Genomic DNA, 27,519 nt, shown 5'->3' with positions numbered 1-27,519 from the left:
AATAACACGGGAAGACTGAAAAGTGGAGAGAAGAGGCAGACTGACCAGGAAATTTGGGATCTGAGAAACAACATGGTAGTAGGCTCCCTGGAATTTCTTTTTTGCCCCCAAATCCTAGATCAGGTACTGAAGGAGTTGGCAACCTGGAGACACAAATGGGGGTAGACAAAGGAATCATGCTCTCTCTAGACAAGATATCAGGAAAGGGACAGCTTAGGAAGATCGACGATAACTGCTCTATTTCAGCGAAATGACACAGAAGAAATTGTAGCCCATTATCATCCCTGCCGGCAGAGGCCAAATGGGGAGCCAAATCTTCCAACCTTACCAGGCAGTAATGAGTCACTCAGCACCCGCTCCCTCAGTGCCAGATGGTGTCAGAGAAGGCTGAGCACACAGCCAGCACTTCAACCCTGCTGGGTAGTAATATGAACTCCACCCCCTACCAACTGAGAACATATGGGGAGCCTGGCCTTTCACACCCATCTGGTGGTAATGAGGTCCTGTGCTCCCTCCTAGCAGTACCAAGAAGCCCATTCCTCCACAGGTGTCAACAGAGGCCGAGTGGAGAACCTGTGTTTCCACCCTTATCTTGTAGTTATTACCAATCTAGAATTCCAGACCTCAGATGAACAGAAAGGGAGACTCCATCAGACCTGCAGTAAAGAATACTAAAAGGATTCAGTAAAGAATACTTCAGGGCACACAGAATGTTGGCAAATGTAAATAAATATTGGCTGTCTAAAACAATATTAGAAATTTCTTTTTGAGGATTAAAGTATATATAGAATTAAAACACATGACAGCAAATCACAAAACATGGAAATGTGTAATAAATGATATAATTGACCAGGAAGTGGTAAAAGTGCCAACTCATGGTAAATTCTAATAGCTCGAAGTATTTTGGAAACTGTTCAGTAACCACTAAAGGAATAATAAAAGAATGTATAACTGACAAGCTAGTAGAGGGGAAACCAGAGTAATAAACACTCTTAAATAATTCAAAAGAATAAAAGAGAGAGAGGAAAAAAGGGATACAAAAACACACATAAAAAAACCAAGATAACAGATTTTAACCAAAATATATCAACATTTATATTAAATGTGAGTGAACACAATACTCTAAAAGACAGATTGCCAGCCTTCCTTAAAAAAACAAGTACATGCTGCTGACAGAAGACACCATAAATATAATTACACAGAAATTTAACAGTAACTATGTAGAGAAAGATACACCATTCAAAAACTAAGCAAAAATAAAGTTGATGAAGTCCTATTGATATCAGATGAAGGTGAACAGGATAAAGAGGGATATTTCATAATGATAACACAGTAAAGTCAAATGGAAAACATAACAATACTTAATGTGTATATACCGAACTTAGCCTAAAATACATATAACACAAATACTGAAAGACTCCAAGGAGAAATAGATAAACACCAATTCAAAACCGGAGATTTTTAACCGAACTCTCTTGATAAACAAACAATAGAATCAAGAAGCAAAAACTTCAGTAGAAATTAAACATAATTCAATAACTCAAATTATGTGAACTTGACATATATACAACACTTCACCCACTGCAAAATAAATACATATTCTTTCGAAGTCATATGGAATATTTTCCAAAATTGACCACATAATGGGCCATAAAAAAGTGTCAACAAATTTCAAAGGATTTGAAATAATTCATATTATGTGCTCTGGCCATATTAAAAATAAGCTAGAAATCAATGAGATAACCAAGAAAAGTAGTCAGCTTGGGCTGCTATAACTAGATAGCACAGACTGGGTAGCTTAAACAACAGACATTTATTTCTCACAGTTGTGGAGGCTGGAAGTCCCAGACTGAGGTGCTGGTTGATTTGGTTCCTGGTGAGAACCCTCTTCCAGGTTTGTAAATGGCTGCCTTCTTGCTGTGTCCTCATATGTAGACAGTGAACTCTGTTCTCTTTCTCCTCTTATAAGATACTAATTCCATCATGGCAGCTCCATCCTCATGACTTTATCTAAACTTAATTACTTTTCAAAGGCCCTACCACCAAATACCATCACACTAGGGATCAGAGTTCCCACATATGGATTTGGATGGACACAAACATTCAGTCCATAGCAGTACCTCCAGGCAGTTTGCTCCCTGAATGTGGCTGTCCCTAAAAGGGACAATCCCCTCTCAACTGCTCCCTAGGCAATGAGCAAGATGAACAGGACAGGGGTTATATGGACCTGTTCTGAAAATTCAATTCCTCCCCGGCCATTTCTGACCATGTTGCTTCTTTCTTGTCTGTAATGGCAACCCCATGCTGGCCTGTTTGGCACACTCTGTATGTGGGAATTTAACCAAAAGGGAACTTAGGAGGTTCAGACTTAATTATGATTCAGTTTTATAAAAATGCTTTTGTCCCTCTTATGGCTGACCTTTGTGGATGAGAGGTCAAGTTGTGATTAGGAAGTGATTGAGAACAAAGGATAAGTTACAGGCACTGTGACAGCATATGACAATTTTGTGAGGGAGGAGAGGAAGCAACAACTTCAGCATGTGGGGAAGGAACATCCTAGACCTTAGAACGTATCAGGAAGGTGGTACATTGATCATGTTTTATTTCTCAGGACCACCCTGTAGGCTCCCACAAGAAGAAAAATGCTTCCATGGGATCTCCCAAATGCTCCACATGCCTCAAATGTAACAGCATCCTTCTCCAGTGATCCAGAAGTCCCAGGTTTTCTACCAACATCCATGAAGCCACAGACGGCAAGTTTATTAGTTGTCAAGCAGAGTAAAATTTTAGACATCTTGCAGTTCTTGACACAAAGCAGAGTTGTTTCAGAAGCCTCATAAAATACAAAGTTTACTATCCATCAGGGGAGGGAGGTCCCACAAAATACAACAGGATGAGTTGAAAATATTGGAAGAACAGGAATGAACACAAAGTAGCCTGAGCCTTACCAGGACTAAAATCCAGCCTCAATTCAGCGGTCTGTGACCAGAGTAAGGTAATCAGCCACCAGCAGGGGGAGGGTGAGCCCTTTCTAGAGGAGGACAACATCATTTGGAGTCTCTGTAATTTTACATTCACGAGGTCTAGAAATCAAGCAAAAATTACTAGGTATACCAAAACCAAACAAAAACAAAAAAAATAAAAACCAACCAAAGAAAAAAACCCCAAGAGTAACTAACTAAAAACCACAAGGGAAAAAATGGGGTAACAGAAAAAGATATGCAGATTATCCATATTTTGAAGTTATCTGACAGAGACTTTAAGTCACTATAAATAGTACATTCAAGAAAATAGAACAAATGGGGCAAAAGCAATATTTGAATGGATAATCATCAAGAATTTTCCAAAATTGGAAATTTTTAGAGGGTCTGCAAATTCCAAAAAGAATAAATACAAAGTAAATGGCATATAGTGAAGCTGATGAAAATTAAAGAGAAACTCTAAAAAGCAGAGAAAAAGGAGAAATATTACATACCAAGGGGAATAATAACAGAAGCCTACACACAGTGGAGTGAGAACATTAAAGTGCCAAAAGAAAATAACCTCCAATCTAGAGTTCTGTAACCAAAAAAACTATCCACCAACACTGAACATGCTAGGAACACAGGTAACTTTCTCAATCTGATACAGGTCATCTATGCAAAGCCTGCACCTAACATGACACTTAATGGTGAGATATTGAATGCTTTCAACCTAAGATAGGAAGCAATACTGATGAAGGTCCGAGCCTATGTAACAAGGCAAAAAGGAAAATTAAAAGGTGTTTTGATAGAGAAGAAATGAATGGAACCATATCAGTAGATAGCATAATTGTTTATGTAGAAAATACTTAGAAATCTACCAAAAAACTCCTAAACCCAATAAGGGAACTTAAACTTAGCATCATCTCAGGAAATTAGGTCAATCTATAGGTATTATTTCTATTTCTATTTACTAGCAATAAGAGATTTAGAAAATGAGATAAAAAATATAATACTTGGGCATAAATTTCATGAAAGATAGGTTATATCTAGACTGAAGACTATAAAACTATAACACAGTCCTGAAAAAATATAAAGAAGATTTAAATAAGTGGAGAGGTTTATTGTGCACATAGACTGAACTTATTGATTCTGCATTCTCCCCCAATTGATCTATAGACTTAACATAAACCCAATCAAAATCCCAGAAGCTACTTTTTAGAAGTTGACAACTTGATTCTAAATTTACATCAATATTAAAAAAAACCAGAAGAGTCAATATAATCTTGAAGTAGAACAAAGTTGAAGGACTTAAAGTTCCTGATTTGATAGCTTATTATGATGAGATACTAATCAAGATAGTGTGGGTGTAAGAGAGACAACTAGATCAATGGAGCAAAATATAGAGACCAGAACAGACCCAGATATTTATGGCCACTTAATTTTTTAAATAAAGGTTCCTAGGGCTTTCAATAAGGAAAGGAAAGTATTTTTGAAGTGGTGCTAGAATCAGTGGATATTTGAAAACCACTTCAATACTTCATACCATAAACACAAATTAATTTGAGGTGGATCACAGACAGAAACATAAAAGATAAATTTATAAACATTCATAGACCTAAGCATTAAAGCTAAAACTCTAAAGTATCTCAGATAAAAGAAAGGAATATTATCGGGATAGGCAAAGAAAAAAATGGACACATCTGACTTCATAAAAATAAAATTTCTGCCTATTAAAAGACACCATTATAAAATAAAGAGGTAAGTCTCAGACTGGGATAAAATATCTGCAAAACATGTATCTGAAAAGGATTTGTAATGTATATATTAGGAGCTCTTACAAATTAATACAAACCAACCAACCTGATAAAAATGGACAAAAACCCTATGACACTTTACTGTGGAAGATATACAAATGGTGAAGAACATGAAAAGATGCTCAGTGTTATTAGTCTTCAGAGAAATGCAAATTAGAACCACACTAAGTCATCTCTTCATACCTACTAGAGTGATAATATTAAAAAGATTGATAATAACAAATGTTGGGGATACAGAGCAAGTGGAATTTTCATAGTTTGCTATTGGAATGTAAAATGTCATGATGAATTGTAAACATCTTCTGGCAATTTCTTTTTCTTTTCTAATGTTTTTCTATTATATTATGTTAGTCACCATACAGTACAACCCTGGTTTCTGATGTAAAGTTCGATGATTCATTAGTTACGTATAACACCCAGTGCTCCATGCAATACGTGCCCTCCTTACTACCCATCACCAGCCTATCCCATTCCCCCACCCCCTCCCCTCTGAAGCCCTCAGTTTGTTTCTCAGAGTCTATAGTCTCTCATGCTTCATTCCCCCTTCTGATTACCCCCCATTCTCTATCCCTTTCTTCCCCTACCGATCTTCCTAGTTCTTATGTTCCATAGATGAAAGAAATCATACGATAATTGTCTTTCTCTGCTTGACTTATTTCACTTAGCATTATCTCCTCCAGTGCAGTCCATGTTGCAGCAAATGTTGAGAACTCGTTCTTTCTGAAAGCTGAGTAATATTCCATTGTATATATGGACCACAACTTCTTAATCCAGTCATCTGTTGAAGGGCATCTCGGTTCCTTCCACGATTTAGCTATGATGGACAATGCTGCTATGAACATTGGGGTGCATATGGCCCTTCTCTTCACTACGTCTGTATCTTTGGGGTAAATACCCAGTAGTGCAATGGCTGGGTCATAGGGTAGCTCAATTTTTAACTTTTTAAGGGACCTCCACACTGTTTTCCAGAGTGGCTGTACCAACTTGCATTCCCACCAACAATGTAGGAGGGATCCCCTTTCTCCACATCCTCTCCGGCAATTGTTTCTTGCCTTGTCAATTTTTGCCATTCTAACTGGTGTAAGGTGGTATCTTAGTGTGGTTTTGATTTGAATTTCCCTGATGGCTAATGATTTTGAACATTTTTTCATGTGTCTGTTAGCCATTTGTATGTCATCATTGAAAAAGTGTCTGTTCATATCTTCTGTCCATTTTATGATTTGTTTATTTGTTTCTCACGTATTGAGTTTGAGAAGTTCTTTGTAGATCTTGGCTACCAGTCTTTTATCTGTAGCATCATTTGCAAATATATTCTCCCATTCCGTGGGCTGCCTCTTAGTTTTTTGACTGTTTCCTTGGCTGTGCAGAAGCTTTTTATCTTGATGAAGTCCCACAAGTTCATTTTATCTTTTGTTTCTCTTGCCTTTGGAGATGTGTCATGAAAAAAGTTGCTTTGGCCGATGTCATAGAGGTTGCTGTCTATGTTCTCCTCTAGGATTTTGATGGATTCCTGTCTCCCATCAAGGTCTTTCATCCATTTGGAGTTTATCTTTGTGTATGGTGTGAGAGAGTGGTCAAGTTTCATTACTTTGCATGTAGCTGTCCAATTTTCCCAACACCATTGATTGAAGAGACTGTCTTTTTTCCACCGGATGTTTTTTCCTGCTTTATCAATGATTAGTTGCCCAAAGAGCCGAGAGTCCATTTCTGGGTTCTCTATTCTGTTCCATTGGTCTATGTGTCTATTTTTGTGCCAGTACCATGCTGTCTTTGTGATCACAGCTTTGTGTACAGCTCAAAATCTGGCATTGTGATACCGCCAGCTTTGTTTTTCCTTTTCAACAGTTCCTTGGTGATTTGGGGCCTTTTCTGTTTCCATACAAATTTAAGGACTATTTTTTCCAATTCTTTGAAAAATGTCATTGGTATTTTGATCGGGATAGCATTGAAAGTGTAGATTGCTCTGGGTAGCATGGACATTTTAACTATGTTAATTCTTCCGATCCATGAGCATGGAATATTTTCCCATCTTTTTGCATCTTCTTCAATGTCTTTTAAGAGTGATTTATAGTTTCTAGAATATAGATCCTTTAAGTTAATTCCAAGGTAACGTATGGTTCTTGGTGCTATTGTAAATGGGATGGATTCCCTAATTTCTCTTTCTTCAGTCTCATTATTCGTGTATAGAAATGCAACTGATTTCTGAGCATTGATTTTGTATCCCGCCACATTACTGAATTGCTCTATAACTTCTAATAGTTTGGGAGGGGATTCTTTTGGGTTTTCCATATAGAGTATCATGTCATCTGTGAAGACAGACATTTTGACTTCTTCTTTGCCAATTTGGATACATTTTATCCCTTTTTGTTGTGTGATTGCTGTTGCAAGGACTTCTAGTACTATGTTGAATAATAGTGGCGAGAGTGGGCATCCTTGTCGTGTTCCTGATCTTAAGGGAAAGGCTTCCAGCTTTTCCCCATTGAGAATGATATTTGCTGTAGGCTTTTCATAGATGGTTTTTATGAGATTGAGGAATGTACCCTCTATCCCTAAACTCTGAAGGGTTTTAATCAGAAAGGATGCTGTATTTTGTCAAATGCTTTTTCTGCATCTATTGAGAGAATCATATGATTTCTGAATTTTTCATTCTGGATAAAATCTATGACATTGATTGATTCGTGAATGTTGAACCACCCTTGCATCTCCAGGATGAATTCCACTTGGTCATGATAGATAATCCTTTTAATGTACTGTTAGATTCTATTAGCCAGGGTCTTGTTGAGGATTTTGGCATCCATATTCATTAGGGAAATCAGTCTGTAATTCTACTTTTTGATGGGGTCTTTGCCTGGTTTGGGCAGCAAGGTAATATTGGCCTCATAGAATGAGTTTGGTAGCTTTCCTTCTGTTTCTATTTTTTGAAATAGCTTTAGGAGAATAGGTATTATTTCTTCTTTGAATGTTTGGTAGAATTCCCCAGGAAAACCGTCTGGGCCTGGAGTTTTGTTTTTTGGAAGGTTGTTTATCACTGACTCAATCTCTTCATAATTAATTGGCCTGTTTAAAAAATCAATTTCTTCCTGTTTCAGTCTTGGTAGTTTATAGGTTTCCAGGAAGGCCTCCATCTCTTCCAGATTGCTTAATTTATTGGCATAAAGCTGTTGATAAAACTTTCTAATAACCCTTCCAATTTCATTGGTGTTGGTTGTGACCTCTCCTTTTTCATTCACAATTTTATTAATTTGGGTCCTTTCTCTATTCTTTTGGATAAGTCTTGCCAGTGGTCTGTCAATTTTATTAATTCTCTCAAAGAATCAGCTTCTAGTTCTGTTGATCTGCTCTACTGTACTCCTGGTTTCTAATTCATTGATTTCTGCTCTCATCTTGGTCAACCGCTTCCTCATGCGTGGATTAGGCCTGTCCCTCTATTGCTGTTCCAGCTTCTTGAGGTGAGAATGTAAAAACTGCATTTTAGATTTTTCTATTCTTTTGAGTGGGGATTGGATGGCTATGTATTTTCCCCTTAGGACTGCCTTTGCAGTATTCCATAGGTTTTGGACCATTGTGTTTTCCTTCTCGTTGGTCTCCATAAATTGTTTAAATTGATTTTTGATTTCCTGGTTTATTGAATCATTCCTGAGCAGGATGGTTCTTAGTCTCCAAGTGTTTGAGTTTCTTCCAAATTTTTCCTTGTGGTTGAGTTCCAATTTCAAAGCATTGTGGTCTGAGAATATGCAGGGAATAATTTCAGTCTTTTGATATCAGTCAAGGCCTGTTTTGTGACCCAGAACATGGTCTATTCTTGAGAATGTTCCATGGGCATTAGAATAGAATGAGTATTCTTTGGTTCTGGGGTGTAGTGTTCTATATATATCTATGAGGTCCAACTCGTCGAGTATGGCATTCAAAGCCCTTGTTTCTTTGTCAATTTTTTGCATGGGTGCTCTATTTCTGATAGTAGAGTGTTGAGGTCCTCTACTATTAACGTATTTTTATCTACATGTCTCTTGATTCTGGTTAAGATTTGGCTTGTGTATCTTGCTGCTCCCCTGTTGGGGGCATATGTATTTATAATTATCATATCCACTTGTTGGATACATCCTTTAAGAATAATGTAGTGCCTTCTGTGTCTCTAACTACAGTCTTTAGTTTAAAATCCAATCTGTCTGATATGAGAATTGCTACCCCAGCTTTCTTTTGAGGTCCATTGGTGTGAAAGATGGTATTCCATCCCTTTACTTTCAGTCTGAATGTATCTTTAGGTTGAAAATGAGTCTCTTGTAGACAGCAAATGGATGGGTCATGTCTTTTTATCCAATTTGCAACCCTGTGGCGTTTATGGGAGCATTTAGGCCATTTACATTGAGACCGAATATTGAGAGATATGATTTTAATGATGCCATGTTGCCAGTAAAGTCTTTGTTTCTATAGATTGCGACTTTCTGCTCTGTATAACTCTTGGGGCCTTTTTACTTTTATAGAACCCCCCTTAATATCTCTTGTAGGGCTGGTTTTGTGGTTACAAAATTGGTCAATGGTGATTCTGGAAGGTCTTTATTTCTCCATCAATTCTGAATGACAGCCTTGCTGGATAAAGGATCCTTGGCTGCATGTTTTTCTCTGAAAGAGCTTTAAACTGCCCCCCCACCCTTTCTCTCATTCCAGGTCTGTGTAGACAGGCCTGACATAATTCTGGTACCTTTGCCTTGGTACGTGAGAAATTTCTTTGCCCTGGCCGCTTTCAATACTGTATCCTTGGATCTAATATTTGCGAAATGCACTATGACGGGACATGGCGTAGGTTTGTCGTGGTTGAGCTTGGGAGGGGTCCTCTCTGCCTCTTGGACATGAATGTTTGTTTCCCTTGCTAGATTAGGGAAGTTTTCAGCTACAATTTGTTCAAATATCTCTTCTAGACCTCTGTTTTTCTCCACCCCCTCGGGGATGCCAATGATTCTGACATTGGAACGTTTCATTGAGTCAGTAATCTCCCATAACCTACATTCTTGAGAATGGATTTTTTTGAGCCCAGATTCTATTTTAGCTTTCTCTTCTACTAACCCATCCTCCAGTTCGCTGATATGTTCTTCTGCCTCATTCACCCTGGCCGTCAGTGCCTCTAGTTTTGACTGCATTTGGCTCATAGAATTTTTAATTTTTGCCAGATTTGCTTTCATTTTCACCCTTAGAGATTCTTTTTTTTTTTAAAAGATTTTATTTATTTATTCGACAGAGATAGAGACAGCCAGCGAGAGAGGGAACACAAACAGGGGGAGTGGGAGAGGAAGAAGCAGGCTCATAGCAGAGGAGCCTGAAGTGGGGCTCGATCCCATAATGCTGGGATCACGCCCTGAGCTGAAGGCAGATGCTTAACCGCTGTGCCACCCAGGTGCCCCCCGCCCTTAGAGATTCTATATTCTCATTAAAGTTTTCGTTAATACTTTTTTCAAGTCTACACATCATCTTAACCATTGTTACTCTGAATTCCATTTCTGATAATTTGGTTATATCCATATCCATTAGTTCTGTGGCAGAGGCCACAGACTCATTGTCTTTTCTTTGCTGGGGGGGCACTTCTCCTTCTCGTCATTCTGATGAGGAGAGGTTGCGGGGTTGTCCAGAGCCCAAATTATTGACCGGGACCCAGGCCGTGCGCCCTTGTTTTATAGGGATCTTAGGCTTCTTGATTTTTCAGCCTGCCTTCTAGGGGAGGGGCCTGCTGCGCCGATCCTCAGGCAACCCTGTTTGGGTAGAGTCTCCGTGTCCCCTGCGAGGGGGGATGGGGATGGGCACACTGTGAGCTGGTGTTTCCAGGCTTTTGTTCTCCGGCTTCCTCTAGTGGTTTGCTGTGCCTCTTCTGAGAGTCAGAGCAGCAGTGGCTGAATCTCAGCCTCTGCCTCAGAACAGAAGGATGGCGGACCGTTCTCCACTGATGTTCTGGCCACTTTGTTTCTGTTGGTGCTGCTCAACCCTGCAGCATCCCGGGATGTGCGCCCCACACCCGGCATCCCAGCCCTCACTTCCAGGGCCGGCACGTCTCTGTCCTTTGTGTTTCTAACACCGCCAGCCGCCAGCCGCCCCGCACGCTCCGGAGTTCCCGGTCTCAGTCTGGTTCCAGTGAGCACACTGGAGCCCCGTTTCAGTCTGGTCGTGCGTGTTCCCCAGCTCACGGTCTCAGAGTGCTCTCTCGTGGGTGCTGGTCTGTGAGTCCACCTGCTCCCCCGTGCAGGTGGCTACCGCTTCCCAGCGCCCCAATGCGGCGGCTCCCTCCCCCTTCCGTTTATCTTCCGATATCTGTGCGCGGTTTCATGGTTCTCTGCTTTGTACCTCAATACTCAGTGCTGGAGAAGTTCATTTGTAGAGATCCAGACGTATCTTCCTACATCTCAGGCTGATTCCGTGGATGTTCAGGATGGTCTGGTACCTATCCAACTCGACTCAGGGGACCAGCTGAAAAAGGGGTCCCCTACTCCTCCGCCATCTTAACTCCTTCCCCCTCTTTTGGCAATTTCTAATGCAGTTAAACATAACGCTTACCATATGACCCAGCAGTTCTACTCTTGCGTATTTACCCAAGAGAACTGAAAATGTAAGATTTGTACAAGACTATTCCCAGTAGAGTTATTTCTTAATAAACCTAGTTGCTAACAAATCCAGGGTTGCATCTCCAAAATAAGAAATCAGCACTTTAATAATTACCTCAGGCTCTGTTTTCTAGTGATTCTGGGTCAAGACATCCTCATTCACTCTTTTTCAGGAAGCTACTGGAGGATGTACTTTACCAAAATAGGTGAAAACCAAAAGCAGAGAAAGATGGGAACTAGCAGGGAAATGGGGTGAACAATTGAGAGGAAGGCAAAGGGCATCTCCAGGATGGAGGAGACAAAAGACTCCATTCTCCCTGGATGGAGGTGTACTTGGGCTCAGAACTACTTTTCAAAAGAAAGTATCTATGAAAAGACTTTATATACCTGGCTCACCTGATGATGTTGTCTCACAAGTTGGGTGACACAAACATCTTCTTACATGTCTTGGATTATATTAAAATTGCTCTAAAAATTGTTTCAAGTTTATGAATGGTTTTAGCTTACATTTCTAATGTGATGTAACTATTGATGTATATGTTTTTTTTATTGAAGTATAGTTGACATACAATGTTATATTAGTTTCAGGTGTACAACACTGTGATTTGACAAATCTATACATCACTCAATGCTCACCATGGTAAGTCTGGTCACCATCCGTCACTATATAACGTTATTATAATATTATTGACTATACTGTTTATGCTGTACTTTTCATCTCTGTGATTTATTTATTTTATAACTGGAAGTTGTACCCCTTAATTTCCTTAAACTATTTTACCCATCCCCCCATCTCTCTTCTGGCAACCATCAGCTTGTTCTCTGTATTTAAGTCGGTTTTGTTTTTGTTTTATTTTCAGATTCCACATATAAGTAAAATCATATGGTGTTTGTGTGTCTGGGAAACTCTTTATCTCTCCCTCAATTCTGAATGATAATCTTGCCAGGTAGAGTATTCTTGGTTGTAGGTTTTTTTCCTTTCAGCACTTTGAATACATCATGCCACTCTATGGTCTTTGTGACACAGATTTTTAATTTGGTGAATGGAATATAATAGCCACCTCTTTGGGCCTTTAACTCTTTGTGGAATTAGTCAAATGAGAATGTTTTCTTTCTCTCTCTCTCTCTTTTTAAAAAGATTTTATTTATGAGAGCGAGAGAGAGAGACATCACAAGCAGAGAGCATAAGAAGACTCCCCACTTAGCAGGGACCCCAATGCAGGATTAGATCCCAGGACCCTGGGATCACTACCTGAGCCCAAAGCAGATGCTTAACCAACTGAGCCACCCAGCCTCCCTGAGAATGTTTATAATAGATATTCCCAAGAAGTTGTGAAAACATTTAATTGATTTTTTTAAAATATTTTTTTATTATATTATGTTAGTCACCATACAGTACATCCTTGGTTTTTGATGTAAAGTTCGATGATTCATTAGTTGCGTATAACACCCAGTGCACCATGCAATACATGCCCTCCTTAATACCCATCACCAGCCTATGCCAGTCCCCCACCCCCTCCCCTCTGAAGCCCTCAGTTTTTTTCTCAGAGTCCATAGTCTCTCATGCTTCATTCCCCCTTCTGATTTTTTTAAAGAAAGAGAATTATACTAATAGGATTGGAACAGCTGGAGGGGCATTGCATTATTTACATTCCGACAAGCCATCTGTCATTATTAGAACTAATTTTAACAAAGGGTGTTACTGCTTTCAGTAATCAATAATGAAATACGAAGGGCAAGAACTACAATAATGCTGGAAGTTAAGGCCCTCAAAAGTACATTCAGTTCAGAGTTGGAGAGTTACTGCCTAACAGATTACTACATTAATAAAGCTTAATATAATAAACTGCATCAGTAATGTGTTTGAACTGGATACCGATCTGCTCTACAGTGCTTTTTGGTTAAGATTCAGTAACTGCATTTTAATGCTAAGTGGTTTTATTAATATAAAATAATTGTACCCTTAATTCTAAATGAAAACATGTATTGAAATTAAGACTACAAAATTAAATGGACAAGTCTCTATTATTGATGATGCTAATGCTTATACTAACAAATTGGCATATTCTGACCACTTGCAAGTCATCTTATTAAAGCTAAATGAGAAATGCAATTAAGGGCCTTAATCGACCGTGCCACTGGATCATTGGTCAGAGACATAACTGGAAACAACATGCCATCACTAGGTAACTTCTTTTTTTTCTACTGTGAAATAGCAACCTGTCTCACATGACTTTTTTCCAAGGCCTTTTAATAAACCTCCAGGCTAGGAGCTATTAAAACTGGGTGTCACAAAATGGAAGAAAATTACAGGATTCTTGCTTACACAGTGTAACAAAGTGGCTGTACCACCTGAAAGCCCAACACATTTCATGTTAAAGTGGGATGGCCCCATTTATCCTCTGAAGCTGTTCCAAGCTGGCAGTGGCTCCTCCCAAGAGCCAGTGGGTGCAGGGGTGTTAGTAGAGAAACAAGGGAAGGATGGGGGAGGGAATATGCTAATGAGGAGGTGATCTGCATTAATGGGCAGACCCTGTGGTTTGCCCATCTAAGAGCTTTCCCCTCCCATCCTTGCCCACGGAACCCTGCTGTGACAAGATTCCTTCCCTGCATCCCATGTTCCTTGCTAGAAACCAGTGTTGGTGTGCCCACATACTGCCACTTGGCCCATGGGGCAGCTACTGGAAAAGTGTTGTTCGTCCTTCAAAAGGGACACAGACAGGGCCTCTCCCTCACTTCCCTGGATGATGTGTGAGGATGTGTTTCGACAGATGTATCTGTAGCCATACTGTACCCTGAATGGAGACAGCACTAACCCGCTGAAGATAGACGGGCAGAAAGTTGGGTGCACCTGGGTCCTCGAAGACAGAGGGAGCTGCTAGCCCTGCCACAAGCTTCCCTGTCCTCAGACTTCCTGTTCTGTGGGGTAATGATGGGTTCACAGCTGATGATCCTGCTGGCTGGGTTAGTGTCTCCTGCTCACTGCAGGGCTGACCATGAATCACCCAGTTCTATGTGGGGGTGCACATTCCCATTTTACAGACAAGGAAACAGGCTCAGGGAGTCAAGGAACATGCCCTGGTGCACTGAATCTTAAAGGGCCCATTGCTCATCCAGGGCAAAATCAGATCCTGAGCAAAGCTGCTCTGATTTAGTTGGCCATGGTTAAGTTTGTTGGCAAGCGAGTTTTAACCTCTGTGAGCTGGTAGGATTTAAAAAAATATATTCCTCCATAAGTAGTGGAGCTGAAGCTCAAGTTTGTTAGTCTGAAGTCACAGACCCAGTCTTTCTACTGTGCTTCCTTAGAGAAACAAAGGTTGCTCATTATCCCTTTTCTGCTTTTGTTCTATCTCTTGCTTATTTCTCTCATTCTATTTTTACTGTGAAAATTTTGAAGAGTGCTGAGGGCAGTACACCCATCACACAGAACCAGGCCCTGCAAACCCTCTGTCATATTTGCTTCGGCTTGTTCCTTTTGATGTAAAAAAAGAAAAAACTAAAGATCAAGTTAAGTTCCCTTGATGTGTTTCCCCAGTTTTCATTCTCATTCCTCCCTCCCCAGCAGTACCACTACATGAATTTGGTGACCTTTGCATTATATAACATAAAAACAGATAAATTCAAGGTTGAAAAATGTGTGTCATGCACGAGGCTTCTTCTGCCTCTGGTTTCCACATCAAAACCATGTTATTTCCTTCTTTCTCATATTCCTTCCTCCCTCTCTCCCTTTGTTTCGTCCCCTTATGCTTCTGTCTCCCCCCCAGGACCACTCTCTGGCATTGCCAGTGTTCAGGCAGCGGACGTTCAGCCCCTTCCTTTCCCCATACAGCACACAGATCAGAGTCAACTGCTCTGATCTCTCCTTGTTCCAGCCACTCTTCCCAGAACTAGGAGAGTAAGCCAAAGTCATAGGGCCCCTAGGGAGTGATAGTGGTGAATAAATCCCATTGGGTCATTCAAGAATGGGATATGAGATAATAGCGTGGGACCCTTCAAAAAAATTATTATGAAAAGCAAAAGAAAAGATAGAGGATGTTCTTTAAAAGAGGCAAAGAGAGAGAGAGAGAGAGAGAGAGAGAGAGAGATGCAATGTAGAAACTTTGCTTGGGTTTTGGAATGAAAGAAAAATTATAAATGAGATTTGGGGGCTAATTGGAAAAATGTGAATATAGGCTCTACATTAGGTAGCATATTAAGTAAATGTCATTCTTCTTAGGAGTGGCAATGTTCTGGTTTCACAGGAGGATTTTAAGATAACACACTTGCAATACACATTTAAATGGTTCAGAAAAAAGTTATGTTTATATAAAAAAAAGATAAAGCAAATGTGACCTAACTCTGAAAATTGGTGACTCTTGCTGCAAGGTATATAGGTACTAATCTTTCAACTTTCCTGTAGTTTAAAATGTTCAAATAAAAAAGAATGCCATGTGGATCTGTTTCAGTTGTACACTTGTAAATGGAGATACTCTATTCTAGTGCCAAAGACAATATCTATGTAAATTAACTCATTTGTCTTGATTTAGTTTAAAAAAATGGTTGAATTCAGTTAAACACACTTTGGGGAAATCTAACTGGTGCAGTTACTAGTTCCACTAAATTTTTCTCCTCTTCAATAGACAAGTTGGAATTGTTACAGTTTGGTTATAATTTTCAAATTTTTCAGAGGCACAGAGCCCTGAACCTTACAGGTGATTTCTCTGATGTGTCTCAGGTTGATCCCCTGTTGCATCCATGCAGGCAGCATTAATAAATCATCATCCTTTTCAGGGCAGACATGCTAATCAATCATTAGAAACAGAAGACCTGCTCATCCTTTTCAGTTCAGAGCTATGTGCAATAATGACCAATTGTTTCACATTGACAATGGGGACATAATGAATTATTCACCCATAAAGCAGGCTTTGGAAAACCTACTCTTGCAGATCTGAGGCCAGAGTATGGGATAGTCAAGGGCTCAGAGAGGTAGCCAGCAGAGTGGTTAAGCAGAGGGACCTTGTAACTAGATTTTCTGAGCTCACATCTTAGTTCCATTACTTCTTAGCAGTGGGAACTTGGACAAGTAACTTTCCCTCTCTAATGTCTCAGTTCCCTCTTTTGAAAAATAGGGATAATACTAGTATTGGATCTAGGAGAATTTTTATGAATACTATGTTATTTACTATTTGGGAAGCACTTAAAACAGGGCTTGGCATATAGAAAGTACCATATACGTGTTTTTGTCAAAACTGGTCCAAAACCCTGGGTTAAAGTAAGGAAGGTATTTATGCATAAACTAATGAGTGAATAAATGAACCACACTCTGGATTAAAAAGTACCTTCACACATACAAATGGCTAACAGACACGTGAAAAAATGTTCAAAATCATTAGCCATCAAGGAAATTCAAATCAAAACCACACTGAGATACCACCTTACGCCAGTTAGAATGGCAAAAATAGACAAGGCAAGAGACAACAATTGTTGGAGAGGATGTGGAGAAAGGGGATCCCTCCTACATTGTTGGTGGGAATGCAAGTTGGTACAGCCACTCTGGAAAACAGTGTGGAGGTCCCTTAAAAAGTTAAAAATTGAGCTACCCTATGACCCAGCCATTGCACTACTGGGTGTTTACCCCAAAGATACAGACGTAGCGAAGAGAAGGGCCATATGCACCCCAATGTTCATAGCAGCAATGTCCACAATAGCTAAATCATGGAAAGAGCTGAGATGCCCTTCAACAGATGACTGGATTAAGAAGTTGTGGTCCATATATACAATGGAATATTACTCAGCTATCAGAAGAAACGAGTTCTCAACATTTGCTGCAACATGGACGGCACTGGAGGAGATAATGCTAAGTGAAATAAGTCAAGCAGAGAAAGACAACTATCATATGATTTCTCTCATCTATGGAACATAAGAACTAGGATGATCGGTAGGGGAAGAAAGGGATAAAGAAAGGGGGGGTAATCAGAAGGGGGAATGAAACATGAGAGACTATGGACTATGAGAAACAAACTGAGGGCCTCAGAGGGGAGGGGGGTGGGGGAATGGGATAGACTGGTGATGGGTAGTAAGGAGGGCACGTATTGCATGGTGCTCTGGGTGTTATACACAACTAATGAATCATCGAGCCTTACATCGGAAACCGGGGATGTACTGTATGGTGACTAACATAATATAATAAAAATCATTAAAAAAAAAAAGTACCTTCACATACTGAGGTCCTTCTGGGGGTAAGCATAATTACTTTTGCATTCAGGGAGGAGAGGTCTAAGGGAGGCTCTTTCCACTCAGACTGCCCAGGGCTGCTCAGTGAGGTCAACTGGGGCACAATGAGGTGAGCATAGGAAACTAGAGGAACTGTTTAGGAGCTTGCATAGCAATGGGCCTTGCTGCAATACTTTTATTGAATTTATAGAAGTGAGGATGGAGCAAAAGGCAAGCTGAGGGCAAAGCACAACCTCCCCACCCCCCAGGTGGTATATATGTGACATTCCTCAGGCACTCTTCACTGCCCAAGAACAAAGGAAAGGGAAAAACAAATAGTTAACTGATAGAGATCACAGCCACGGGGACTTGAGTCTCATGTTTGCAACTGCCTTAATGATTTACAAGAAAAAAAGCAATCTCCAGAATTTCCTATAGAACCAATTTCCTGGAGCCCTGTTGTCACCCTCCCCTCTATAGGATAGAAAATCTTATATAACAGTCACTCCTCACAACCCCAGTGCAGCTCTTTCTGCCCACAGATCCTGTCCCCCTCCTATAATAAAAACAACCTTTTTGTGCTGAAAACATCTCAAGTATTATTTCTTGGCCATTGGCTCCTGAACCCCACTTCACACCAGAAGTATTGGTTCAGAGTGAATTGTAAGTTTTAAAAAAAGTGGTCCTTCAGTACAGATGGCTTGAGAAGCCCTGTTTAGAGTTCCCCAGAAATGCAAATTACACCCCTGAATCAAGCAGGTATCTACAAATAGCATCTTAATTTTTTTTTTTTTTGCCAACATTCACTGTTTAGCTTGTAGTATTAGGAGAAAGAGGCTTTTTAATGAAAAAAGTTGAGTAAGTCTAAGGGAAAAGGAATCATATTAAGAATAGAAGAAAAGATGAGGAGCCAAGCTGTCCTTACAGGTATTGAGTCCAACAGACCAAGGAAAATGACTCTTCAGGAACACTGAACTATTTATATCCCTACAACCTCCTGTTGATTTTTTACTTTTGTTAGCTATTCTCTATTTAATTATTCCAAATTTCTTTGCCATAATTAGAAAATCCAATTTGAAATAAGATCTTATGTGCATGTGTGTAGAACAGCAAAGACAGTGGAAGCTGAAGGCTTTGTTCTCTGTCACTGGAAGAGAAGCTCCTCTCTCTGAGACAAGTGGGAGAGGCAGATTTAAAGAGAAAAAGGAATCAGAGAAAATAATTCTCCGTGTCAACACTCCTTTGAAATGTATCTCCAAGTCTGAAATAAAGTGTGGTAAATCCCTAATGACCAGAAATAAGTATGGAATGAAATTAGAACTATGCACCAACCCTGCATCTCCTGTAGGTGGAGACATTTTGCCTGTTTAATCACCTCACAAGCGACTGAAAAAGGCTTTGAGATTCTGTGATGTGGGGAATTGGGACCAGGGAAACGCTTACCTCACATGAAGTTAGGACCCTCAGAAACTACTACTAAGTGCAAGAATTAGAAATAATCTTCCCCCTGGCAAACGAAGCTGAGAGGAAAATGTGTCTCTTCTCTTCTTAGCAGAGAAATAGAAAAAGCAAAACCAACTTCTTCCAGACATGTTGTAACTATTGACTTGGCTCTGATTTGAGCCAAAACTGATTTGTGGCTTGAAATGCCTAAGCAAAGAAATTAACATAAAGATTGGTTGTAGGATGGTAATTTTCTCTGGGAGTCTGGCATAAACAAAGAAATGAACAAATATATCATTCAACATAGTTGAGAACACCCTCAACTCAGACCACCAGATTCCCACAGATAATATCCTGCTCCCAACCCCAAATTAAGCCCAACAGGAAAGCAGCCACCATGAGTAAGACTTACAGACCCCAAATCAAAGATACCTATGAACTTGAAGCTAAAACGGTCAGAGACTACAACAAAAGAAATAAAAAACACAATCAGTTTTATATCGAATTAGACAATGTTGAAGAAAAAAATATATATGAAGAAAAATCAGAAGAAAATATCCAGAATGCAACCTAAGAGGGGGAAAAAAAAAGAGAGAATATGAAAGACAGGCTAGGAGACATGAAGAATAGACTGAAAATCTCTAACACTGTCTAACTGAAGTTTAGAGGCAATACTGAAGAGATCCTGACTGAGGAACTTTTCAGAATATATAGAAATAAATTCACAGATTCAATAAGTCTGAGACATCCCAAGCAAGAAAAATGAAATTAGTTCATTCTTTGACATACCCTAGTGAAACTGTCGAATATAAGCAGAGAAATATCTTAAAGTAGAATAAAAAAAGTTATCTTCAAAGGAGTAGCAGACTGACAGCTGATGTCTCAAAAGAAACAATGGAAAACAAGCCAATGCAATAGTGTCTTCAATGCGCTGCATGAAATAACTGGCAACCTCTGTCCAGCAAAAAGGTCTTTCAAAAATGGGGGTAAAACAAAGATATTTTAAGACTAATAAAAGTGGAGAAAGTAAAACCAGTACTCACCCAAGGAAATTCTAAAGGATGAACTTCAAACAGAAGGAAGAGCTGATACACAGGAAGAAATGAAGAGACACAAAAATGGTAAATATATGGGTAAGTCTAAATGAACACTGTATAAAACAATAATAATAATGTCTGATGAGATTAAAAGTAGAGAATTAAAATAAATGACAATAACTTATAAATCAGGAAAAGGGATGTGTGAATAAAATTAAACTAGTCTAAGATCCCTGTTTGGTGTGGGCATAAGTTAAGATGTTGATGAAACTGAGATGTGATTCATATGTATGTTATATGAATTAGGGCAACCTCTCAATAATAGAAAAGGGAAAAGAATGAAATGATTAAAAAATCGTCCATGCAGCAAAAAGAGGGCTTATACAGGGAGGAAAAAGAAAACCTCACACAGAACAGGGACAAAGACTCATTACATTAAAAATAAATGCACAAGTTAAAGACAAAAGTTGTTAAAATGATTTTGAGAATAAATTGACTACATGCCATTTACAAAAGACACATCTAAAACATGGGAATACAAAAGTACTAAAAGTAAAAGTATGGCAAATGGTGCATCAGGTCAATTTTAACCTAAAGAAAGCTAGGGTAACAGATAAAACAAACTGAAAGGCAAGAAAACATTACTAGAGTTAAATAGCCTCTCTTCATAACGTCTAGCAGCTCAGTTCATGAGGAAGACATAACTTTAGTTGTTGTATCTAATAACACAGACTTTACTTGATTTAAAAATCCATAAAAATAAAAAGAGATATGAACAAATGCACAATCACAATGGGAAATTCTCATGCATCTTTCTCAGTAATTAAGAGATCCAGTAAAAAATAAATATATAAACTTGAAAAACACAATAAATGACCAAATGTACATATACAAAACAATGCAGCCCAGAATAGAAGACTATGTTATTTTCAAGCACACATGGAACATTAAAAAGACAAAAAGATCATATTCTGGTCCATAAAGCAAAAAGTCTCAACAAAGTCTCAATAAATTTCAAGTCGTATAGATCATGCTCTCTGATGATAAAGCAATTAAGGTAGAAATCGGTAATAAGATGCCCTTCAACAGATGACTGGATTAAGAAGTTGTGGTCCATATATACAATGGAATATTACTCAGCTATCAAAAAGAACGATTTCTCAACATTTGCTGCAACATGGACGGCACTGGAGGAGATAATGCTAAGTGAAATAAGTCAAGCAGAGAAAGACAATTATCATATGGTTTCTCTCATCTATGGAACATAAGAACTAGGAAAATCGGTAGGAGAAGAAAGGGATAAAGAAAGGGGGGGTAATCAGAAGGGGGAATGAAGCATGAGAGACTATGGACTCTGAGAAACAAACTGAGGGCTTCAGAGGGGAGGGGGGTGGGGGAATGGGATAGACCGGTGATGGGTAGTAAGGAGGGCACATATTACATGGTGCACTGGGTGTTATATGCAACTAATGAATCATCAAACTTTACATCAAAAACCAGGGTTGTACTGTATGGTGACTAACATAATATAATAAAAAAATATTATTTTAAAAAAGTAACTAAAAATATTTAATGTACTTTCCACATACTTAGAAATAAAAATAAACACCTCCAACCAGTTATGGGTCAAAGAATAAATCAAAATATAAATAATAACATTTTTGAACTTTATCGTAACAAAAATACTACATTTTAAAACTCATGGAATGTGGCTAAAATAGTAATCTGAGGAAAATCAATAACCTTAAATGGTTATAAGAGAAAAGAAGAAAGGTTAAGAATTAATGACTTAAGTATTCATCTCAAGAAGTTAGGAAAGAAACAGTAAATAAATCTAAAGTAGAACACAGTAATATAGATTAGGAGTTAGTAAACTTTGGCCTGTAGGTCAAATCTGGCCAGTGGTCTATTTTTGTGTGGCCTAAAATGAAGAATGACTTTCACGTATTTTAAAGGTGTGTGTGTGTGTGTGTGTGTGTGTGTGTGTGTGTGTGTGTGTGTGACAGAGGGAAAGAGAGAGAGAGTCTCAGAGGGAGACAGAGAGGGAGAGAAGGAGGGAGGAGTATGTGTGGGGAGATGAGGAGAGAGAGAGCATAATTATGTGATAGAGGCCTTATGTGACTGGCAAAGCCTAGAAATATCCCTCAGACATGAATGGTAAATAATGGCATTTTCAGACCAACAAAAGTAGAGAAGTCATTGCTATCTGACCTGCACATTAAAACAAACTAAAATCATATAATTCTAGCATGGAATAACAAGTCTAAATCTGTAATAACATAGCTTCAATGTATGTAAAACAAAAGTTGATAGAATTAAATGAGACATGAAGAAACCCACAATCACAAGGGAGCCTTTAACATACCTCTTTCAACAGTAGAACAAGAGGACAAAATCTCAGTTAAAGATAGAGAACATCTGAACAACAAAAATCAACAAAATCAATACAATTAACACATGTAAGGGGTGCCTGGGTGGCTCAGGTGCCTCGGTGGCTCAGTTGGTTAAGCACCCAACTCTTGGTTTCAGCGCAGGTCACGATCTTGGGGTCCTGGGATTGAACCCTGCTTGGGTTCTGTGCTTAGCATGGAGTCTGCTAGTCCCTCTCCCTCTGCTCGTCCCCCCGCTCGTGCTCTGTCTCTCTCAAATAAGTAAGTAAATAAATAAATAAAAATCTTAAAAAAATTAACACATATAAAACACTATATCTGAGAAGGGAAGAACTCAATTTTTTTTCAAGTTCATAGGGAATATTTTCCACACTTTATCATATGCTGGTTCATAAAGCAAGTCTCAACAAAATTTAAATGTCTGAAATCATTCATTGTATAATCTCTGACTTTAGAAGAAGTAAGGTAGGAAAAAAACACTAAAAAAGTCCTGTATTTTCTTAGAATTAAGCAATATACTTTTAAATAATCTATGAATCAAAGAAAAAATTGCAAGAGAAATTAGAAAATGTTTTAAATTGAATGATAAATAACCTATCAACAACTAATATTCAGCTAAAACACTGCATAGAGAAGCACATATGGTTTTAGAGATGTGTAGCATTATATAGCACACTGCCAAAGAAAATGTAATGGCATAAGCTTCCATCTTATGAAGCCAGAAGAAAGAGTAACATATCTAACACAAAGGAAGAAGATGAAAGAAAAAAAAAATAAAGAGCAGAGATTAATGAAACAGGAAATAAATGTAAAATAAAAAAGCCAACAGAGGCCAAAATAGGATCTTTGAATAGATTAGTACAATATGGAAGTCTCTAGTAACATTATTAATGAAAATAAAAGGAAATTACTAAGTATCAACATTGGAAATGAAAGGAGGCATCATCATAGATCCTGTAGACATTCAAAACTAGTGAGCATTAACATCAATGACTAAAATGAAAAGACAAACAACTTGGAGCAACCAGAACTCTAGACAGAAGAGCAAATTGGTACATTCACTGAAAATTTTTATAAAGCTAAACATATGTAAAATCCCATGACCCAGCAGTACCACTCCTAGGTACATATCTGAAGAAATATATACATGTGTTCACCAAAAACATGTATAAGAATGTTCACAGTGGTACTGTTTATAATAAAACACTGGAGACAACCAATGTTTTGGACTGAATGTTTGTATCCCCCCAAAAATTCATATGTTGAAGCCCTAACCCCTAGCAGTATTTAGAGATGGGGCCTCTGAGGAAGAAATGAAGGTTAAATGAAGTCATAAGTTTGTGGCCCTGATGTGAAAGGATTAATGTCCTTATAAGAGACACCAGACAGCTTATTCTGTCTCTGTACATACGTACTGAGGAAAGGTCACATGAGGACACAGCCACGGGCAGCTGCCTACGAGCCAGAGAGTCCTCATCAAAAACCAAATTGTCTGGCAGGTTGATCTGAGACTTTGAGAATTGTGAGAAAATAAATTTCTGTTGTTTAAGCCATGTAGTTTCTGGTATTTTGTTATGACAGCCTGGTCTAAGAAACCAAATGTCCATCAACAACATAATGGATAAATAATTTGTAGTATATGTCTACATTGCAATACCAGATAGAATAAACTATAATTACCCTTAATAATATGATTGATTCTCACAAGCTTAATAGTAAGTGAATGAATCCAGAACTTAACCCTTTCATGATTCCATTTATATAAAGTTCACATAGAGGCCAAATAAATCTATGTTGTTTGAAGTCTGTTTTCTTGACCTGAATTTCTTGACAGGGGTCCTTGTTGTAGAATGTGTTCTGTTCTGCACTCAACTGTTTTGACACTTTTCTATATGTGTGTTATGTTTCAACAAGGAGTTAAAAAAAATGAAAGGGTGTTGAGCCTAGCTCTGAAGACTATCACAAGAGAGAGACAGCTGGAAGCCACTGGCACTGGAGAAGACATTTTGAAGGCAAAAGAAAAGGTCCAGGAGGTGACATTCCTGAGAGCTGGTGCTTGCTGGATGAAAGATCCTTGGAAAACCCCAAATTGCAAATATTTCCATTCCACATTATTTTCCCCATGAAATGCAAGAGTGTTTCTCAACTATTGAAGAGGCAGCTTCAATAAACATAAGACTATAAAGTCAATAAAAATAAGACTAAGTCATAAAACCACTAATACATACTGCCACTAAAACATACTTCAACATCACATTTTTCCTATTTCTACAGAGTTATTGATAGACTGGCATCTCATAGATCTAGCCACCATTAATTTTATTTTACCACTTTTTAAGTCATGAAAGTTCTATTTTCTAACCATTCCTTGGACACCTCCCTCACTTTCTTTTTACTTCGAATATCTGGATTACCAAATGGAATCCCTTTTGTTGCTTTCTTTTTCCTCACACACAAATAAAAATGAGAACAGTGATCATACAATAGTGGTAATGAATATTTTTTGATTGTATGAGATCTGCTCACTAGGTATATCACATGAGATTCATTGATCACTACATATGAGACTCTAGGATCAGTTACCACACATCAGAATGAGGAGGGTTTGATGCAAAGATTGGGGACTGTTGTAATTTTTGGGTCCTCCTTCACTTTGCCTCCTTGTCCGTTGTTTCTGCTCAATGCCATCAGCAATATGTCTCTCTATGACTGAGTGACTTTGTTGCTTACTTCATATTTGGCCTCTCAGAGAGTAATCCCTTGGAGATTTTCTCTGGTACTAGTGATTTACTCTTTTCAGGAAATCAAGAAATCATGCAATTATTATAATAATTATTATTTTCTTTTCCTTTTTTTTTCACTTCTAGTTAGTTAACATGTAGTGTAATATTAATTTCAGGAGTAGAATTTAGTGATACATCACTTACATATAACACCCAGTGCTCAATACAACAAGTGCCCTCCTTAATATCCATCACTTACTTAATCCACCCCAACCCACCTCCCTCCATCAACCTTCAGTTTGTTCTCTATTGTTAAGAGTCTTTTATGGTTTGCTTCCCTCTATTTTTTCCCTTTCCCCTATTTTCATTTGTTTTGTTTCTTAAATTCCACATATGAGTGAAATCATATGGTATTTGTCTTTCTCTGACTGACTTATTTCACTTAGCATAATACACTCAAGCTCCATTCATGTCCTTGCAAATTGCAAGAAAGAAATCATGCAATTATTATTTGGAATGGAAATCATATGATCAGCTGATGGGAGATGTGGAGGTGATTAATACCAATACCGCACCTAGCACACAGTAGAAGCTATGCAAATACGTGATGGCTATTATTATCAAAAGCACAGTATCGTAGCGCTTATCCCAACCCCACTCCAGATGACCATATCTTTCAAGAGAGCCCAGTAAGAAGGCCTGGTTTCCTCAGAGGACTCAAAAACATGCTGTTTTAGATCTGAAACCATCAAGAGTGGGATTCAACCCAGATATACCACTGATCCAAGTGAAGTGGCTAATGATGACACATGAGAAGGTTGGGAAAATTCCTTTGACCATAATATATTCTACATGATTTAAGCTCCCATTCTGGAACTTTAAGCATGGGGGAATTGTCAAAATGCAAATAACAACATTGCATCTGTGGTAAGCAGACTTCTAAGGTGACCCCAAGATACCCTCCTTCTGGGGGGATCCCCTCCCCTTGAGTGCAGGAGGGATGCTACCCCCATGATTAGGTTATATTTCCTGGCAACGTGAGGGTTTTTGCAGAGGTAATTAGTTGACTTTTCAATTGACCTGAAAGGTCCACCTAATGAGGTGACCACTTTAAAAAAAGATTTGGTGGTCAGAGAAGAAGGAAGTCAGAGAGAGGAGAGAGAAGAGGAGAGGGGGAAGAGCGAGGAAGGGAGAGAAGAGAGAGATCCTCTTGCTGGTTTTGAAGAAGTAACCTGGCATGTTATGACGAAGGCCATGTGGCAAGCACCTAGGTCTAGAGCCATCTCTATTTGCCCAGAGTTCCCCTACCAAGAGCTATCAAGCAAGCTGGAACCTCAGTTACTTAGCTGCAAAGAACTGATGTTTTTTTTTTGGTTTTATTTATTTATTTTAGAGAGGTGGGGGAGGGGCAGAGGGAGAGAGAATCTCAAGCAGGCCGACTCCCCACAGAGTGCAGAGCTGGATGAGGGGATCCATCCCACAAGCCTGAGATCATGACCCTGGGCTGAAATCAACAGTCAGACGCTCAGCCAACTAAGCCACCCAGGTGCCGCCACAAAGAACTGAATTCTGACAACAACCTGAGGAGGCATTCAGAAGTAGATGTTTCCCTAGTTGGGCCTCCAGCTCAAGACAGCTCCTGACAACTGGATTTCAGGCTTGAGGGGCCCTGAGCAGAGGACCCAGCTAATAGGTACACACTGCTGATCCACGAAACTGCGGGACAATACGTTTGTAGCTGTTAAACCTGTGGTGATTTGCTATGCAGCAACAGAAAATGGATCAGCATCCTTTAGCCAGAGGACATTCAAATAGGAATTGCGTCTATCTGTTTCATGCTCCCGTGCCGGGAGAGTTTAGAAGGTGTCTAGGACACACTTGCTCATCTGTAAGCACAGTGCTAAGGGGAGCATGCATGAACAAACACCTTAAGTCACAAGGAAAGCTGAGAACACTTCAGCCCAGGGCTGGGAGCATGTGCACACCGAAGACAGGGCAGGGAGATGGGGTGCAGCTTGCAGAGACCCATCCTGGACAGGACATGGCGGGGGGGGGGCAATCTTCACCTCGTCTGACCGTTTCTTAGTCTCAAGAAGCCTGAAGCACGCATGGCCAAAAAAGTCCCTTTGGCTCAATTCCACTTTGGCACTTCTTTAAGATGTCTAGAAAACTGGGGGAGACTGGTGGGCAGGTGGAGGTGTGTTGCTTTCTCTAAGAACCCTTTCTTCTTATAACTCTCACTGCCTGGGGCCTGGCATGTCCCTGCTCTTAGGGGCACTTATAAACCTTCTCTCCTTCTTCAAGACGTGTAGCCTCTTGGGAACCTGCACCAGCAGGCTTTCTGTTCATACTTCCTCTGCTGCTGTTGTCCCA

The 27,519-nt window shown here is 39.2% G+C and overlaps 1 protein-coding gene across 1 annotated transcript in view; it reads right to left on the bottom strand.

Moving 5' to 3' along the window:
- The window catches only part of OTUD7A (OTU deubiquitinase 7A), a 373,519-nt gene that overhangs the window by 57,946 nt on the left and 288,054 nt on the right, over positions 1-27,519 (bottom strand). The gene's annotated exons all lie outside the window — the stretch shown is intronic.

The sequence above is a fragment of the Ursus arctos genome, unplaced genomic scaffold, assembly GCF_023065955.2.
Source record: "Ursus arctos isolate Adak ecotype North America unplaced genomic scaffold, UrsArc2.0 scaffold_28, whole genome shotgun sequence".
Taxonomy (NCBI): domain Eukaryota; kingdom Metazoa; phylum Chordata; class Mammalia; order Carnivora; family Ursidae; genus Ursus; species Ursus arctos.
Note: the sequence above shows the minus strand (reverse complement) of the source record. Positions and strands in the feature narration are given on the sequence as shown.